The sequence below is a fragment of the Marmota marmota genome, unplaced genomic scaffold (genome assembly GCF_001458135.2).
Source record: "Marmota marmota marmota unplaced genomic scaffold, marMar, whole genome shotgun sequence".
Lineage (NCBI taxonomy): Eukaryota > Metazoa > Chordata > Mammalia > Rodentia > Sciuridae > Marmota > Marmota marmota.
Window position 1 is genome coordinate 13285012 of NW_026000075.1, and position 13999 is coordinate 13299010.

Genomic DNA, 13999 nt, shown 5'->3' on the forward strand with positions numbered 1-13999 from the left:
AATAAGCCAATCCCCCAAAACCAAAGGTCGAATGTTCTCTCTGATATGGGGATGCTTACACACAACAAGGTATGGGGGAGGGGAAGAATAGATGTTCAGTGGATTAGACAAAGTGTAATGAAGGGAAGAGGGAGGGAGGATAGGAATAGGAAAGACAATGGAATGAAACTGACATAAGTTTCCTATGTACATATATGAACACACCACAATGAATCTCCACATCAGGTACATCCGTAAGAATGGGATCCTAATTAGAATAAGATATCCTCCTTTGGATAAATATGTCAAAATTGACTCTCTGTCATATGTAACTTAAAAGAAGTAATGAAAAACTTTAACTCCAAAAACAATTAATAACTGCAATTAAATGCAACAAAATGGATAAATCTCGCCAACACATTTGAAAGCGCAAGATCTTAGATGCAAAAGAATGCACACTGTGTTTTTCAGTTTATGTATTTGAAAAAGGCAATACTAATGTAAAATAGGAATGAGGATAGTGGTTACTTTGGCATAGGAGGGAAGAGTAATGACATAGATGTCATTAAAAGAAATTGTTAGTGTCGATTATGTTCTATTTCTCAGTCTGGTCATGGTCACACAGATGTGTTGACTTTAGGCCTGGAGACTGGGAAGTACAAGACAGGGGTGAGAGCCTTCTTGCTGCATCATTTCATAGAATAAGGGCAAAGAGAAGGGAAAAGAGAGAAAGGCTACCAGACTAATTCTTTTAATTTTATTATTTGTTAGAGATTGAAACCAGGGGTGCTTTACCACTGTGCTACATGCCTAACCCTTTTAAATTTTTATTTTGAGTCAGTGTCTCACCAAATTGCTGAGGGCCTTGCTAAATTGCGATCCCCCTGCCTCGGCATCCTGTCAGTGGTATTACAGGCATGTGCCACCACACCTGGAAAACATGTCCTTTTAGAAGAAACCCAGTCCAAAGTAAAAGAATCTATTACTGAGATAATGGCGTTAATTCATTCATGAAGGCAGAATCTTCATGGCTTAATCATCTCCCATTGGGCCCCATCTCTCAGTACTGTTGTATTGGGAATAAGTTTCCAGTCTATCCTTCTGGGGTGGACACAGTCAAACCATAGCACCCCCTAACCTGATAAAAATACCTCAACAACCATGTGGCAGAATAGACTTGAGTTGCAAACTTATGGATTTCTCAGAGTTCTTCTCTAGTATATGGTAACTGGATAGATTAACTTCAAGCCCCTACAACACCCCTTGGAGCCACCTATGTTTTCTTCCCATTTCTGTAAACTCTCTGCCAAGAGGAGCTCTGCTGACATATGTGTGTGACAAGCTAGGTTACAGGTTCAAGATCCATCCACACCTGTTTCCCTGTTATGGTTTACTTATAGAATGTCTCCCTAAAAATCTCATGTTTTGAAAGCATGATTCCCCAGTGAAGCAAGATTCAGAGGTGGGGCTTTGAGGCAATGATTAAGGCTCTGACCTCACCAGTGGATTAATCCATTTGCTGGATCAATCCATTGATAGGTGAGTGAACTACTGGGTGGTAATCATAGGCAGGCAGGGCATTGCTAGAGGAAGTAAGTCACTGGGGGGTATGCCCTTGAGGACTATAACTTGTCCATGGGTTCTATGCTTTCTCTCTCTCTCTCTCTCTCTGCTGTCTGGATGCCATGTGCTGAGAGGCTTTCTTCTGTTATGTCCCTCCACCATGATGTTTCTGCCTTGAAACCCACCGACTGAGGACTAAGACCTCTGAAACTCAGAGTTAAAATAAATTTTCCTCCTCTAAGTTGTTCTTGTCAGGTAATTTGGTCACAACAATGAAAAGCTGACTATTATACTCTGTCAGCCTCCACCCTAGGCTCCTCCTTGATCTTTAGGTTGTACTCACTGAAGTAGTGTATTTTGACTTCTAGAGAGCGGATTGGAGGAAAAACCCCTAAAAAATTGAGGATGAAATATATCTTTTCATGCTTGAGGGGGTATCTTTTTCATGCCTTTTTTTTTTTCACGGAGGGGATAGGCTTCCATAGGGAAGAAGAGAAATTATGGATCAATTTGTAAATGGAGCAGGAGTTTAGTATTCTCAGAAGTTTATATTTCACTTCTCTGTAAACTACGAAACTGTCTGGTGAGAGAAAGCAGTTGGGGTTGGGGAATGAGGAGAGTGATTGTGACAAATGCAGGGAATTGCATTTCTTAGGGAAAAAAAAAATCTCCTTTTCAGTGGCAGGAGAGGTGCTCAGAGATGAGTGGAAGTCCACTACATGGCCTTTAGGATCAAACTGAGTTTGGAGTAAAAAAAAAAAAAAAAATGTGGTTGCGACTAATTGTGTGATTGTGGGATTTTTCCTGGCTGTGGAGGAATAGGAGACAAAATGTTCACTACAAGGTAAATGCAGGATCACACTCAAAGGTGGTTTGGTGAACATTTAGTGGGTAATTACATAATTATTTTTGAGATTTTCCTTTCATATCAAGTCAGAGAAAATATAACTGGAAAAGATCTCCTTCCATTCCCTAAGCAAAATTGCTTGTTATAAGGGTCTCCAAGAATGCATGCCTCATTTCCAAAGTCCTGTTAGGGAAGAGATCTCCACTTCCTTTAGGAATTATTTCATAGCCTAACAGTTATTGTAGCCAGGAGACTTATTTTTTCTCCTTTTGATATTTAGTCCAACTTATATTCTTCTTGATTTCAACCTATTATTATTAGTCATTTCCTCATGGTTAGCTTCGGAATCTCTATCCCTTCCTGGTATTTACACCTTCCAAATATTATGTCAACTTATCACCTGGCCTGGCAATAACTGTTTAATAATACACATTTTTGGTTTATGCATAGGATGATGGCTTTACATCCTATAAACACACTCTACATGGATGTCTAGGGACTCAAGAAAATATACTTTTGTGTGAGTGAAAATATGTAGGCCATATATACCTGATATATGTAGTTACAATCTTCATAATCATTCATTTTAGATTTGCCAACTTGCACATGTGGAAATGTTCAATTTGTAATGTGATTATAACACAAAAACAAAGCATGTTTGATACCTGTGGCTTGGTCGTTTCATGGTAAGTGCAGAAATTTCGAAAAACTGTGTTACATTTCATATTCCCAGCCAAGTCAAACTCTGAAAGTAGCTCTATAATTCTTGGGGAATCTCTTTAAGCAGACTTGTGTCAAGGCCAATTAGAATCCAAACAGCCTTTTTCTAATTGGGGTGAGGTATGCAGCTGAATAATTCTGTCATTAAGCAAACCCCTTATAAAGGTTATAACTCCAAGGCAAACCTTAGCCCCAGGCCTGAATAAACATGGGAGGTAGGAGTGCAGCATTCCACGCCTGGCACCTTCGCCCCATGCACCCTGGGGAGGAGGGTGTGGGATTTCTTCCTGTGCTATTGCATACACTTCTCCCTCCATGCCCTGCCATCTCTCATATGTAGCGAAGACATTACAGAATTAAGGGGGCAAATGTAACGTTCCCATTAGCTCTTGCCTTGTCAAGAAGCCATTCTGTATTTCCTTTTTTGGGATAAGAGAATAGTGGAGAATTCTTCAGCACTAGTTCAACTCAATTTCGTGGTAAGTCCATGTCTGCTATGGAATTCATGTCTTATCCCAATTTGAACTCTTCTGTCTTTTTCAGACTTGTTTCTCTCTAACACTCCTCATGACCCCGGACCACTCAGCTACTATCCTCGATGGACTTCTCTTTATGAGCGATCTATCTATCTATCTATCTATCTATCTATCTATCTATCTATCTATCATCTACCTATCATCTATCTATCTATCTATCTATCTATCTATCATGTATCTACCTACCTATCAATCATCTAATCTTTGCTCATGTTTGCTACTGATAGCAATATTTGTTCACTGTGCTTCACAGGCTTGACAAGTTGACTGACCTGGCTCAAATCTTGACTGAATAATAGTTAAGACAGTATGTCATATCAAGTAAAGTATTAAATTTTTCTAAGCTTTGGCTTCCTCAACTTTACAGGTTTTACTTCAATACTGAACTCACAGTTTATCTTGGAGAGGTTTAATTATATTAACACAAGATAAGTACCCACTACTACTAATAATTAATAATAATCATATCTAATTCTATGGTGTAGGTTGGGATCCCAGAGAAAGAAACTTTGAAATGGAGACTTGTGTGCAGGAACTTTGTTGGGGAAAACCATGAGAATGTAAGAGGTATGATAGAGTGATAGCAAATACCTCAATCCATTTGTGAAGAACTCTGGAATCAATAGTCTTTAGAGTTAACCAATAGAATAGAAAGAAATAAAAAATAATTACCAGAATTAACTAGTCATTGTACGAGGATTGGTTCTGGGTAAGGAGGTCTTGGGTAAGGAGACTCTCTTCATCTGAGGGTAGTATCAATAGTTGAAGTTCTGAGCTGTTTAGTGGAGAAGGAAAACATGGATAGTGAAACATGTTTCAATAGTATTCAATACAGTTCACTCTTGGTATTGCTTAACTTAAAGGGAGAAAAAAAAAAGCTCCATCATAATTCTGGATAACCTTAAAAGAACATGAGGAGGGGAGCTACAGCAACTACTGCTGTAGCTGATCTTGAGGCTGCAACTGACACTCGTCATCTCCCATCCTCTAGCATCCGTTAATTCCCTTGGTTAACATATGTTCTGAGCTAGGTGACTTACCTTGTGGCTATAACACAGATTTTCATCTTTTAGATATCTGACCTCATGGTTACCATGACTTTCTCAGTTCACGGCTACTTCATTTCTTAATTTACCATCGAAATCAGTTAGGGAGTATCAAGAGACACCCAGATGGATCCCATGAATACCAAATATATTCTTTCCTGTCCTCAATTTATAATAGTATCTCTTCATATTTCTGATGATCAGGGTTAACTATCTCTGCTTTTCTTTTCTTTTCTTCTTTCCCTCTATCTCTTTTCTCTTTCTTTCTCCCTTTCTTTCTTCCTTCCTTTCTTTCTATTGTTCTCTTGATACGAGGAGCCCAAGATGACCAGGCACCACTGAAATTTAGTATTATATAATGCTAGTGAAAGCACTTCCCAGGTATGGGAAGCACAAATTCCCCCAAGTCAGTGGGAGTGATGGTAGTAAGATCACTCCTGTTTCTATTCCTTGGTTCTTGTTCTATGTATTAAAGACAGAGTTCAGTATTATGGTTATTTATTTTGGTTATATACTGAATCGTGAAGGATAAGGTCCCATCCTCATTATTTATCAGCTCTAAGCTGGCCCCTGACTGCATTCTTCCATATTCTATCAGGACAACTGAGAGGAGCATTATGCAAAAATGTTCAATGGATGCAGTGACATGTGCCCACTGCCATATTTGTTTTCTGTACAGTATCGTTTGGATCAATATGATGTTATATGGGGTCCTTTGTTGGAGATCAGACTCTATACATCCTCAGTTGATGGTGCTGGCAGGGTCTTCTAGGAAAGGCAAGTTCATACTTAAAATTCATGTTGATTTAGCTGAAGATAAATTGTTGCCCTTTCATGGGGCCCATTATTGTCAATTTGCCACCAAAATTGTTCTCCTTGAAATATGATGCCACATAAAAAACTCAGATTTGGTCTTTATTCCTGGAGACTTGGATGTTTGATAGTGGCAGCAGCTAGATAGTGTTCCATGAGGGTGAGCAGAGGCTCTTGATCTCATTCAGATCCTCCATTCCTCTCATCAGTCAACTGACTCATTCATTCTTTTTTTTCAGCTTTATTGAGGAATGACTGAAATAAAATTTAATATATTTAATTGTACACTGTGATGATTTGATATATGTCTACATTGTGGAATAATTATCACAATTACATTTATTAACACATTCATCACTTCACATCATAATCTCTTGTGGGTGTGTGGTTTTGAGACCATTTAAGATATACTTTCTCAGAAAATTTCAAATATATGATACACTATTACTAACCATAGTTACCACACATTGCATTTGAACCTCAGAATTTACTTATTTCATAACCAAAAGTTTACACCCTTTGGCCAACATTCCTCCTTTCCCCCATCCCCCGACCTCCAGCCTTAGCAACCATCATGGTATTCTGTATTTCTAAGCGTTTATGAATCATTCTTTTTATTTTGTTGAGAGCCTCTTCTGTAACAAATGCTATCTTTAAGTGACATTATGTGACACAAAGATCTTACCCATGAATTAATCTGTCCAAATTCCTTTGTTCTAAACTTCCTTGTACCATCTAATTATTTTTTTCCTTCAGGTTCCAGAGTAAACAGCTTTGAGGCCTTATGCGCAATAAACTGGACTTCTTATTTTCTGTACAAAGTATGTAACATGATGCCAAGGATGACTATGTTCACTGCTCAGAGCTTTTTCCTTTAGGAGATCCCATCACTTCTCTTTCTTATTGGCCCAGAATGAGGCTACTGTTTGGTTACAGCTCATTTGTGACCTGCACACCCAGACCAGACCAACTCATCCATGAACGTACCTCAACACTTCCTCCCCTCTGTCTGGTTCCTTCTCCTCGCCATGTGACCATAGGTGTGAACTGTGAAAGACAGTCTTGTACAATTGTGCTGAAGGCCACAGGGATCTGAGCCATCAGTGAACATGGACTAAAGGGTAGTTTTCTTAGGGCCTCTGGCCCTACTCACCATAATCCCAGGTATATTGCTTCCATTTTAATATAGATTGCTGCTAGACTCATTCAAATTTATGACTCAGTGACTCTGGAAGAGCCCAGTTTATGATGGGAAGTTTTGGCCATGAGGTCACTTGGTAGTCCATGATGATGCTTTTGGTGTATATGATGTCTAGCAGCAAACCAAGAACTAGTATCCAAAAATTATGTAATTCTCATTTGCAATTCTCTGACTTCGCTCCACAACCTAATGATGTTGTGATATTCCATTGGAACTTTCCATAAAAGCCATATAGCATCTTTGCTTTCCACTGATACCTCCTATATCATAGTGTCTCCTGTCATGTGGCACAGTGAGCATGTAACCTAATCCCTAATTGTGTAATATGCTCTCTCCACAACCCAGAGAGACTCACCAGAAACATATTACTTCTTTCTTAGTGATGGGAATTATTCAGTGCAAGAATTTGTCCTTTATATTGGATGGGATAACTATACTCCAAAGATCTTCAGTGATATGAAATTCTGAATTTTTTATTAGGTTTATTTATACCCACCCCCCACATTTTGAGAATACTTGTGTTTTACTAAGATCTCCAACATCCTTGTCATTTCTTGTTCATTTAGGTTAAATAACAGGCCCTCATCTATATATGGGATTGATATAATTTATGAAGAATATTTATGCAGTGCAGGTCCTTTGTACTATATTATGATAGGGGATGGGAAAGGGAAAATAGACTAGAGGGCAAGATTTTTCCTACTTATTCTTGTCTATCTTAAATAAATGTGAAGCATTCCTGATTTTTCTAATTAGACTATAAAAAATGCATTTACCAGATTAGTGGCTATATATAATCTGTCTGGGACTTCATTAATCTGCTCTAGCAAACATGTCATTTCTGGTTTAGCAACTACAATTGGAGCTGCTATTGAGTTTCTAATAGTCTATTGCCATATTTCAGGGCCTATTCCTCACTCAGTTTCCAGATCAGAGCCTCTATCATTCATTTGGAAAAAGGTAAAAAGCAAACATTTTAATAACTATTAGATATACTCAGAGCTGTCACTCCAACACTGCTGCTCCTGGAAACCATTGTTTCTACCTTACTTCTGTAATTATTCCAGCTTCTATCCCCCACTGCTGTCAGAGAGTTCTGTATAAGTATCTTCTGTTATTAGCCCTGACCTATCTGGGATATTCACCATAGAGGTTCTCAGTGATGCTTCTGTCCTCTGACGTGCAAGCTCCTTACTATCTTGGGAAATTATCTTTTGGCCTTCCTACAAAAAAGTCTAGTGGGCTTTCCAGTCTTATGAAATGTAGGTATTGTACTATGTCCCTTTTTCCTTGGTTTTATAAAGATTCTTTCTTTCTTGTCTTCCAGAGTACCCTTGTAAGTGTATTTCAGTTATAATGGCATTAATTTCCAACAAACATCTAAGAGTATACTAAAAGCACATTGACACTATCTCCTCGGCTCCTTTGCTGGAGCATTAAAATCCTGTATAGTGATAGAGTGCTCCCATATTAATAAATTCTTCTTTATCCAACGTTGTTTCCACCATCCTGTTATTGTTGGTGCGTGTTGATTAGACCCTGTTGTGATTTTGAAACATAGACTTGTTCTTTCCTTAGCGGGCCCTGGCCCTTTCCTTACTGGGTTTGTGTGGAGACTCCATTCCAGCTATTATATTAGAAGACCAATTGGGAAGTTAGATCCGGGAAGGGGGATGTTGCTCTATAAAGTAGGGACTTTGCATCATTTTCAGACAAAGGATAAGTATTGGCTTTGAACAGGGAGGGTGGGTCACTTATGCAGATTCAAAGATTTCATGAGAATGTAGGGATTCAAGATGTTTTAAGGGAATTACCCTGATATCCGCAACCTGTCTTGGTGTCTTACTGCTTCACACCTAGGGGTCTGACCCTGGTATTATAGAACTGCCATGTTTGAAAATTGAATTTCTTTTGGGGCTTTGTTACTCATTAAGTTCTTGATCTGGTCGACAGCTTTTTCTGCTCTAAAGCTGCAGGGGCTAAGAGGCTCTTCATTTGTTGTCACTTAGTCTTCAAGTAGTGAATAATTCTGTAAAACCTTTCATTTTCTTTCTCCACTGCATACACAGCTGACATTAGAAGACATAAAATTTGATAGTCTTGATAGTCTTTATCATTAGCACTTCTTCATTATTTCTTCAATGTGATATATTGCACCTTTTAGTATATTCCTTTCCATCAGTATCTATATTTGTTATCTATTATTACATAACAAATTACCGCCCCTCTCAATTTAGTGAATTGAAATAGCAATAAACATATGTTTTCTCTCATAGCTTCCTTGGGTCAGTCATGAGGGAATGGTTGGTTGGGCTGGACAGTTTCTAGTTCAGGGTTTGTCATGGGTTGAGTTACATTTCAACCAGATCTGTGCTCATGAGAAAGGTTTGACTGGAGCTATAATAGCTAGTCTCACATGGCTAGCTTTTGAGTTAGACCTCAGGGTTTCTCTACAGAGAAATAAGGACATTTAAGCTGCTCTTAAATGTCCTTATGACATGGCAGTTAGCAGCACCTGGAGAAAGTGACCTGAAATACTAAGATAGAAATTTCCACGGGTTAATAACCTATCCTCAGAAGTCATACATCATCACTTTGGTAATTTCTATTAAGTATATAGATCACCTTAAGGAGGAAATTGCTCAAGAGCATGCATTCCAGGAGGTGAGGCTAATTGGAGAACATCTTAGGCCTTTCATAGCATCCCATTCAAGTTTAGAATTAGTGAAAACTTTAACAGTTGCCCCACTATGCAAGCCAATGATCCTAAATGTTCTCCTTAGACACTCTCCATGAGGTCTCCATTACTAATTGGCCATCCATGATCTAGCTCCAAAATCCCATTTTGATCCTGCATCCTTTGATCAGTCCTAGTGTTCATGTGCCAGGTTTCCTGGGAAATAGACTCTGGAGATTTTCATGTAAGATGTTTATGAAAGGTGCTGTTAAAATTGACACTGTACAGAGGAGGGGCACAGGAAACAAGATTGAACAGAGGTATAACTGAGCTTTTATGCAGTTGCATCGAAGATGTCAGTGATACAAGAGGAACTCTGGAACTGAAATGCCCCTTTAGAGTAGCCCTGAATTAAGTCAAGGGAGCTGGATATTAACAGCCAGCATCCTATCCAACAGTAATTAAGTAGGTAGGTAGATAGATAGGTTGATGGATCAATCAATCAATCAATCAATCATCTATTTATCTTTATTTCTATCCACACATCAATTCACCTATCTCCTGAATTTGGCTATTTTCACAGCCAATTATTACTCTTGTCCAGGCCACACCACCAATTTATCATGGCCTTTGGTGTCTCTGTCATCTGAACCCCAGCTCCCTGTCCAGCCTCCTCTCTGACCATGCTTCTCCTGGCTTATCCTTCTGTAGCACAAATGTCACCTTAACAGACAGGCCACATCTGCACTCCTCATCGTAAGTGCCACCACCCTGCATTCTCTTCTCCTACTGCTTCTCTGGTCATCATCAGACATCACAACATAGTAGATATGTGATTGCTTATTCACTCTGTGTTCATCTTCCACACAATATTATTTGGTTCACTGCTTAGAACTGTGTCTGATAAACAGTGTGGGTCCTATAAATACTTTTAAAAATGAATACATAAATCCATTATTGACAACTTAGTGTTATCAGATATCACATTGATGACCTGTGTTAAAATATTCCTGGGCCCTGATTGAACCAATACAAACCTGATTTTATAATCAGAATTATCATTTTGAGTTAAATTTGGCTTTAATTTTAAGGCAGAAGGCAGCCTTCTTCCTCCTCAGTGGCCTTATTTCTGTCTACACTATTGTACTGTGAACTTCATTCTTGCAGAGTCTATTGTTCAGCTTTGCACCAACATACAATCCCCTAAGAATCAGAATGAAGGGTTAAAAAGGATATCATATCACCCAATTTTCCGTGGCTTCTTTTAACTCTTAGCATCTAGATCCTCAGCATTCCCATGACCAGTCCGACCTGTGAGGACTGTGGAGCTGTCTCTGAGGTTTCTCTGTCAACTGGCCTTGTCGTTGCTGTTCATTGTAAATTCTGAGTGTTTCAGGAAATAAAAAAGGGGCAAAATTACTACAATTAATTTATTCCTTGTAAACCTATTTGATGTCTGATATAAGAGCCTTTCTGCTGTTTTGAAATATTTAAGTTAACAAAGTTCAAGTAATATTTACCTATTTAAACATAAATGTCTGTAGTGGTAAATCCACAGAGCTTCTATCAACTTCTGCATTTATCAAAGTGCCTCACCTTTGTGTCTTTCTGCAATATCTAGAAGATGTCTTAGGAAATCCATGGGTAGAATTAAAAAAACACTATCATTTGGTAGATCAAATTCAGAAATACTTAAGTGTTTTTATAAAATTTTGGCCAAGTCACAGTGGATATTGTCTCCATTTTTTTTCCTGTGTTTGTGTATTTGATTAGTCTTGCTGTGTTACTAGAATGTAAACATCATGAGAGAAGACATTAGTTTCTATTTTTTTTCAACTTATCTATATCTAAATCATCTAGAACACAGCCTGGCATGTATTAAACTCTTAATATATAACATTTCTTTTAAAAAATTAAGATCTGTTATTTTTTTCTGCTTATATGCATTTGACATCCCTTAATGCCAATATTTAGTTTTACCAACCATAACTCACATTAAGATTTTTGTTGCTTTTATTTTCTGTGGAAAAATAATCTAACCCTTTAAAAAATATGTTCTTGATTTTGTAAGTTTTCACAAAGTGTCTTACTTTTCTTAATCATATTTTGAGATCTCAAGAAGTGTAGAGCTCTCATCATCTCTAAAAAAATCTAAGAAAATTAGAATTTTACCTCTTTAGAATGCCTGATATTTGATCTAGGTTGGCCATTAATTCATTCTCTCCCACAAATAGGTATTGAGTCATATTTTATGTCAAGCATTAATCTTGCCTTGAAAACAGAAGTTGTCCTCATTGATCCTATACTTTGGAGGGAAAGATAGACACAGGACTAGTGAGTTCACCTGAGATGGATGTTGCAAAAGATTAATAATTATGTGCTATGGGAGCCAACATTGAGCAGGGTGATGTCCCTGAGGAAATAATGCATAATTTAAATGTGACGGCTGAGTTGGCAGCATTCACTGAAAGAGTAGTAGAACAAAATGTTCCTGGTAGAGGAAGTAGCAAGTTCAAAGCTCTTGAGGAGATGGAGAAGTTGTTATTCTAAGAACCAGGATCTATGTGGTATATGATGAGGCCAGAGAAACTGACAAGATCCAAACTATGTAGATTTGATTTTAAAATTAGAGTAAGTGTTGTTTTAAACAGGAAATGTCATGATCAGAGTTGGTTGGAGAAGTTCTTTAGCTTCGGTGTATAGAATGATGTTAGAATTACCTTTTGCAAACGTTTGAAATATTGTATGTGAGAAAAAATGGTGAATTGGGGCTGAGGTGTCATAAAGAGAGACAAGAAAAAGTCCATAGAATAAGGGCTTGTATAGGAGATGGAATTGCCAGGACTTGTTGAATGATGAATTTGGAAAGTGAAGGAAAGGATGGAGTCAACAATGACTTCTGGATTTTTGACTAAATCCATGAGCTGAATGGTGGACACATACACTAAGATGGAAGATACTTAGTTGGGTAAATGTTAGTATGATTGTGATCATATACTTCATATGACCAAAAGGCTTTCAAAAATCTCTCTCCTCCAAATCTATTTACTCTGTTGAAATTTTTAAGATTGAAATATAAAAATGTTGGAAGGGTTTTATAGATAATCTTCCTAATGTATCTCTATTGCCTTCATATAAAAGTACTGTAGGATGATTATTCAGTGTCTATTTACTTCCAGCAAGAAGGAGCTAACTTTTACCTTATAGAGATACTACTGATTATCTCTTCATATTCTCTCCTCCGGTCTCAGTACTAACCTGGAAGTCTTGACCATATTGGTAACTAGTAGACCCAACCTACTTGGCATAAAAAATTGAAGCAAATAGGTTTAACTAGATAATATTCTACTGGGAGAATGTGAACTACAATACTCTGAAGTAGTGGAGAGATGCTGTTGTGTTTGGGAAAATACAAAAATGGGTATAGAGTTGTTCCTGTGGCTAGACAGAGCTGCATACAAGTTGAAAATATGGAGTCACAGAAGCCTGAAATCTATCAAAGGATCATGCATTCCTTTGAAGAGAGAAGAATGTAACAGACTTAGAGAAAGGGAGAATAGGTATCTTATGGTTTATGAGAGAACAGGGTAGAGAGGAGGTGCCATATACTATTTTATTTTCCCTGAAGTGTGACTGCACTGACTGCAGTTTACAAGTATTTCCCTTGTCTTTCAATAATCTACTTTAAAAAATATATGCTAGAGCAAGGCTTTCATTGCAACCATTGGGTATCTGTCTCAGACACTGTCATAAAGAAGATTCCCATTTAACAGATGCAGTGAATAGAATTTTATTCCATACATGAAGTCATATCTTTCTTCCTGCAAATTATGTGCTTTGGTCCTTGTGATCCATATTGAGTAAGTCCAATTATTCTATTCTATTCTATTGTTCTATTATATTCATGGATGCCTCTCTTCCAGGTCTTCTTTTCTTCACACAAAACATCCATTTTAATTATTCCTAATGCAATTTAATTTTCAGACCTCTTCCCCATTCTGTTACACTCATCTTTATAGTTTATGATTTGGCAAACTTCTTAAAATAAGAGGCTCACAATTAAATATAATACTTCATATATGATCAGAATAACATAAGCTATCTCTATCCATTATAACTTTTTAGTAGCTAAATTTTTCTTCAGAAAATTCTTATATTGTGCTTTTACTCTTTAGCATAGAACATTTCCTAGGAAAAATCCCCCCCCACACACAATTTATTTGGATTAAAACTCTATCACCTAGTAAAATGAAAATACAATTTTAAGTAAGGTAATGCATTTGTTATCACCAGCTACTTATATCTGAAGCAGTGGAAAGATGATGTTGGGTTTGGGAAAATACGGAAATGGGTATAGAGTTGTGGTCCTTCCAGTGGGTCCACTAAAGGATGCTAACTCCTATATTATCTGTATTGAGAGAAGAATAAAGATTACTGGGCCAGAATATCCATGAATGTGTAGAAGTGGAGGGATTATGCTTCTAAGTCAATGAGAATATTGGGTAGATTGAATAGATTTGGAAGAAAAGTCAATGTAAGTAAAGAAATTAAATGAAAGGTGGTAAGGTATGGTAAGCAAGTCAGTGACGGGCAGCACTTCTCTAATGATGAAGCATT

The 13999-nt window shown here is 37.6% G+C and overlaps 1 long non-coding RNA gene across 1 annotated transcript in view; it reads right to left on the reverse strand.

Moving 5' to 3' along the window:
- The window catches only part of LOC125620068, a 40586-nt gene that overhangs the window by 14319 nt on the left and 12268 nt on the right, over positions 1-13999 (reverse strand). The window contains exons 2-3 of the long non-coding RNA XR_007351656.1: positions 10627-10765; positions 4318-4420 (exon numbers count right to left, since the gene is read on the reverse strand). This is a non-coding gene — a long non-coding RNA (uncharacterized LOC125620068). The remainder of the gene's footprint in view (positions 1-4317; positions 4421-10626; positions 10766-13999) is intronic.